General features: G+C 49.3%; 1 long non-coding RNA gene across 2 annotated transcripts; it reads right to left on the minus strand.

The window, feature by feature from the left end:
- Positions 1-1,718: 1,718 nt before the first annotated feature.
- LOC123425792 lies at positions 1,719-4,756 on the minus strand. Of its 2 annotated transcripts, none has more exons than XR_006621894.1 (5): positions 3,612-4,756; positions 2,836-3,527; positions 2,390-2,753; positions 2,157-2,297; positions 1,719-1,869 (listed from the first exon to the last, which is right to left on the minus strand). It is a non-coding gene; the product is annotated as an uncharacterized LOC123425792 (long non-coding RNA). The 2 variants fall into 2 exon arrangements; XR_006621893.1 differs by having other exon boundaries at positions 2,099-2,297.
- Positions 4,757-6,045: the final 1,289 nt, after the last annotated feature.

The following is a 6,045-nucleotide window of genomic DNA, read 5'->3' on the forward strand; positions in this document are numbered from 1 at the left end:
AAAACATCCAAAGTTCTCGAACCCACAGGGTCTGCACACTTAAGGTTCAATGATGTTTTAGTATAATTCAGTTATATGTGTGGTTACCGAATGTTGTTCGGAGTCCCGGATGAGATAACGGACGTCACGAGGGTTTCTGGAATGGTCGAGAAACGAAGATTGATATATAGGATGACTTCATTTGGTTACTGGAAGATTTTCGGGCATTATCAGGATTGTACCACGAGTGACGAATGGGTTCTGGAAGTTCACCGGGAGGGGGGAAACCCACCCAGGGGAAGCCCAATGGCCTTGGGGTGGTGCACTACCCTTAGTGGGCTGGTGGGACAGCCCAAGATGGCCTATGTGCCAAGAGAAGAAAAGCAAAGAAAAGAAAAAGGGGAGGTGGGAAGGAAGAGAAGGACTCCACTTTCCAATCCTAATTGGAGTAGGGATCCTCCTCTCCTCATAGCCGGTGCACCCTTGAGGGCTTGGACCTCAAGGAAAGCCTCCTCCCCCTCCCTCCTATATATAGTGGTGACTTAGGGCTGATTTGGGACAACTTTTGCCACGTGCAACTCAGATCTAGACACCATAGTTTTACCTCTATATCGTATTCTACGGAGCTCGGGCGGAGCCTTGCAGGTGTAGATCCTCACCACCACCGGAGTGTCATCACGCTGCCGGAGAACTCATCTACTTCTCCGTCTTGCTTGCTGGATCAAGAAGGCCGAGATCAACGTCTAGTTGTACGTGTGTTGAACGCGGAGGTGTCGTCCGTTCGGCACTAGATCGGAACGGATCACGTGACGGTTCGTGGGACGTTTCGTGGGGCTGATCGAGGGACGTGAAGACGTTCCACTACATCAACCGCGTTTCTTAATGCTTCCTGCTGTGCAGACTACAAGGGTAATGCTGCGGCAACAAAAGTCCTTCATTGGCGCTTAGGAATTCTTCTTGTTACTTCTCTGGTTTGCGTCGGTTTTTCCCTTGAAGAGGAAAGGGCGATGCAGCACAGGAGCAGTAAGTATTTCCCTCAGTTTGAGAACCAAGGTCTCGATCCAGAAGGAGGGCCTCGTCAAGTCCAGAGTACCTGCGCAAACACAAACAAGCTTGCACCCAACGCTTCAAAGGGGTTGTCAATCCCTTCTAGATTGTTTGCAAAGTGAGATCTGAAAGCGGAAAGTGCAACGAAGTAAAAAGTGTAAGGCTGAAAATATGGTGTGGAGTAGACCATATGGTCATGGCACCAAAACGTGCCCCAGATGGGATCTTGCGGAGACAGAAGCTTGCGGCGGCGGAAAAGTACTTTCGATGATCTCCTGATTTTTTTGGGATTCTTAGGGAATATATAGGCGCAACCCCTAGGTTAGGGGGCGTTCAGGGGTCCCACAAGCCTGGATGGCACGGCCTCCCCCCTGGCCACGGGGTGGGGGCTTGTGGGACCCCTCGGGCTCCCGTGCCTTGGATCCCAAGCTCCCCGATCTTCTTCCATTCCAGAAAAAATCTTTTCGGGGATTTTCTTCCGTTTGGACTCCGTTTCAAAATCTCATCTTAAAGGGGTCAAAAACACGGAAAAATAGGAACTGGCACTTGGCACTGAGTTAATAAGTTAGTCCCAAAAAATATATAAAAGGCATACAAAACATCCAAAGTTTGACAAGATAATAGCATGAAACCATCAAAAATTATAGATACGTTGGAGACATATCACGTACGTAGATCCAAATCTCCTCTCGTAGATGGACATCACCATGATAGGTCTTCGTGTGCGTAGGAAATTTTTTGTTTCCCATGCAACGTTCCCCAACAACCTTGATGTGACTTAGATACTTCATGCGATCCGGTTTCGACCGGTGTTGCATGGTGTATCTCCTGCTCCTGCAGTACCTGGATATGAAAGATAGTGAGTTTTACCGGTTCATTTTTCTTTGTAAGTGATGTCACTACAGTATGTGTACAACAACATCGGTATTCCCCTTTTGTTTCTTACATCTGATAAAACTAAGTAGTAATTAGGAGGGATTGTTTTTCTTTACTGGATACCGGTTTTAAAAAAAATTGGTGTATTAGTTGAAGCAAAAAAGTAAGTAACAATAAAACTTCATTTGGAACATACGATCTTTTATAACTCTTGTCCAAACTTTACGTCCATAGTTATTCGTGCCTCGGGATACCTCCTACTTTTTGTGAGTGGTCCGAAAACTGCTCTTCTGTTACAGCAATTAATTCCATTGTACTGACAACCTTTCCTGTATTTTTGGTTTCCACCTGTTCTGTTTCTTCTTGTTCTTCTGCAGCAGTGCTCGCATTTTTTCCTGTGTAACATTCAGATAAAAAATGTTATCATAATTAACAGGATCACAAGATAAATCTCCAAAATCGGATTTTTATTGTCGTTTGATTTTACCTGTCCGTCGATCATTGTCGTGATCAACTCTGCATCCAATGGTATTTCTTTCGTAGGAAAAATAGTTTTGAGCTTGTCCTCAACTGTCATATCTGAGACTTCTACCTCTGTATCAAGAGCAACTTCATCTTGAGTGTGGCTTTGCACATCATGCTCTAGTATTTCCTATTCTTGTAATACCAGGGTATGAAACATGGTGAGTTTTTGTACTACATTTTGTTTAGACATGTTCTATGAAGGTAAGTTGGTTATGGAAGGTCACTTCATTTGTTGTTTCTCCTTGTTGTTTCTCTTCATCTTCTGATATGTCGCTGCTTGAACCAAACTCTGTCGCACTTATTTGTTGTTTCTTGTCCAGCCGAGCCTACATTTCGTTACAGGTTTGTTAGCTTCCAAAAAAAAGTACATGTCTAGCTCACAATAGAAAATAAGTTGTTTATACTTACTTCTTGACTTGTTATGATGCCTGAGGATGAGCCTTTCCTTGCGAGTTCCCTCGTATCTGCAGAGACGGCAGTTGGTCTCTTATATGCATGCTCGTGCTCAGTGTTGCTGTCGTCGTCGTGCCTGTGCTCCTGGTATTGCTTGTCTTCTGAATGCTTCTTCTGTGTTTTGGCTCGGCTTTCAATTCTCTTCTTTTGTGTTCTCGTTCTTTTCGTTCCCTATAGTTTCTCTTCTACTTCATTTCTTGTTTTTCTCGTTCTTATTGGTGCCTCTTCTACTGTTTCAACAATTTCTGTCAGGTTCCTATTGCAACACATGCGCTGATAGGCATTGTGTTGTTCGAAAGTAGCAATCAGTGACGCCGTTTGGTCTGCAAGTCCTTATCTGGCCAATTCGTTGTAATTAGCCTTATCATCAGTGCATCCTGCCAAATTAATCTGCCTAAATGCCCGTAATTGTCTTGCTTCCACAAGCCTTTTTCCAAAAATTTGTTGATCCTTTCGAAAGCTACTTCAGATTCTTTGTTGGTGCTGGATGCTCCTTCACGCATAAGCTTTGGTGCATCTATTAGCAGTTTTGTAGTTTGCTTGCGACGTCTCCTACTCTTTCCTGGTACCACTTGCAGTGAAGTTGAAGGTGATCCTGCGTTTACATGAGCCATAAAGAATATCCTATCCTTTGTCCCTTTCCATGTCTGCATTGTTTCGATAAGACAAAGTTTGTTAGAATAAACGATGTTTTTTACATGGTATGATGAATTAATAGACACCAGAGATACCTTTATCTTGCCAAATTCATAGTCATCTGGACGTCCTTTTCCATCCTTCTTCATGTCTTCTTTAGCTATCTTCTTTAGATCCTTCTCGTCAAGATAGTTCGCTCTGGGCGTTGAACTATTGTTCATTTTCTTAGCTATCCTGTTCATTTCTCTTGTGTTTGGTAACAGCAGCGAGTCGAGGAACATGATTACTGGTTCCTCTGCCAGTCCGGGGGCTTCCGCTACCTCTACGTCGCCATTGACAAATTCATTAAGCGGGCGGAGGTGGAGCCCATGCGCACCATCCCAGCCGGGTCTGCCGTCAAGTTCATTAAGGGCCTCGTGAGCCGCTTCAGCGTCCCCAACCGCATCATCATCGATAACGGTTCGTAGTTCACTAGTCAGCTTTTCAAGATTTACTGTGCTAACCTCGGTATGCAGATATGCTATGCATCAGTGTCCCATCCGCGGAGCAATGGCCAAGCGGAGCGCGCCAACGTAGAGGTCTCGCGGGGTCTCAAAGTGAGGCGCTTCAAGAAGAAGCTTGAAGCTTGCGACCGGGGTTGGGTCGACGAGCTCCCGTCGGTACTGTGGTCCATCCGCACCACTACAACTAAACCCACCGACGAAACCCCGTTCTTCCTCGTCTACGGAGCCGAGGCGGTCCTTCCCCACGAAATCAAGCACCGGTTCCCGCGAGTCTTGGCGTTCGATGAGGAGAGTCAGGAGGCTGCGCGGGGGACAGACCTCGTACTCGGAGAGGAGGCGCGCCACCGGGCCTCTCTCCGATCCGCGAGGTACTAGCAGGCCTTGCAGCGCTACCACTGCCGCAACATTCGCTCCAGGACTCTCGAAGTCGACGATCTCGTCCTGAGGCGGGTCCAATCCAGGGAAGGCTTGCATAAGCTTTTGCCCATGTAGGAGGGCCCATTCAAGGTCGTCCACGTCTCCAGGCCTGGCTCCGTGCGTCTAGAAACTCAAGATGGATTTCCCACCCAAAATGCTTGGAACATCCAACACCTCCGCAAGTTCTACTCGTGACGACTCTGCACCGTCCATGCACTGCCTCTGCACCGCCACTGCATCGACCCTGCATTGTCCTTCACTTCTTCCGGAACCTACTTCATCCCATGACACTCACACGTAATAACGAGCCGAGCCTGTATACGCCCAGGCCCCCCCGAGGACGCAGAAGGGGTCCACACCACGCCTAGTGGAGAAGACGGAGGAATCAACACAGTCCACAAATGACTTTCGGAATCAGGCGCCTAATGCCTCGGGGGTAGGGACACTCACGAGGCCAAAGCGTCCTCGTGACCTCCCATACACACCCCCACCGTGACACTCTCACGTAATAACGAGCCAAGGATGTATACGCCCAGCCCCCCCCCCCCCGAGAAAGCGGAAGGGGTCCACCCCACGCCTAGTGGAAGCCCTATGCTCAGTGCTGGGGACGATGGAGGCGGAGAATAGATTAGGTGCCGGACGCGGCTTGCATTTGCTTTTTCTCGCTTGGATTTGCTGATATTTACGAAATCAAAACTCGGGGCCTTTCCAAACGAAGATTTTGCAAAATCTTGTTTTCCCTGCTACCCTTTGTAGCGCGCTCTCTTCCTCTGAGTCGAGCATGCGCCTGCCCCCACCCGCTCGTACACCGCGAGCGTGGGCTAGGGGGCACGGTGCCGGCACCTCGCCAAGGCCTTGGCGCCCGGACCCATGCGTGGTACTCACTGACGAGTCGGCAGACTCATGCCAACCAATACTCGCTCAATAGTCCTATTCGCGGCTCGGCGCACCATCCTGGAGAGGGAACAACATTTGGTCTTTCCTCACAACAGTTGTTTCTCTTGGGACAGTTTGAGCGCCTAAGGGGGCTCCTGAGCATAGCGCCTCAGGAGCCTTACCGGTAACAAAGCCACCTGGCACCCCGGTGCCAGGGCCTAGCCCCATGAGGAACCACCTTGGTAACGGGTCGACCCTCACGACGGCGGGAAAATGCGCGGGACTCGGGCATGCCGACGCAGAGCTTCCTGAATGCAGACTAGGGATCTCCAAGAACAGAACTCGCGAGGGCCTCTTGGACGTCTAAGGGGGCTCCTGAGCGTCGCGCCTCGGGAACCTTACCGATCACAAAGCCACCTGGTACCCGGGTGTCAGGGCCTTGTTCCGTGAGGGGAGGCCTTGACGGATCATGCCTCACGGCAGGGAAATGTGCGAGACTGAGACCTGTCGACGTAGAGCCGGTTGAATGTCTAAGGGGGCTCCTGAGCATAGCGCCTGAGGAGCCTTACCGGTCACAAATTCACCTGGCACCATGGTGCTAGCGCTTTGCCCCGTGAGGAACGACCTTGGTAACGGGTCGCGCCCTATGATGGAAGGGAAATGTGCGGGACTGGGACCAACAGACATAGAGCATGGACCCACTTCACCCGCGGCAAGGAAAAAACCAACCGAC

This window comes from Hordeum vulgare, chromosome 2H, assembly GCF_904849725.1.
Source record: "Hordeum vulgare subsp. vulgare chromosome 2H, MorexV3_pseudomolecules_assembly, whole genome shotgun sequence".
NCBI lineage: Eukaryota > Viridiplantae > Streptophyta > Magnoliopsida > Poales > Poaceae > Hordeum > Hordeum vulgare.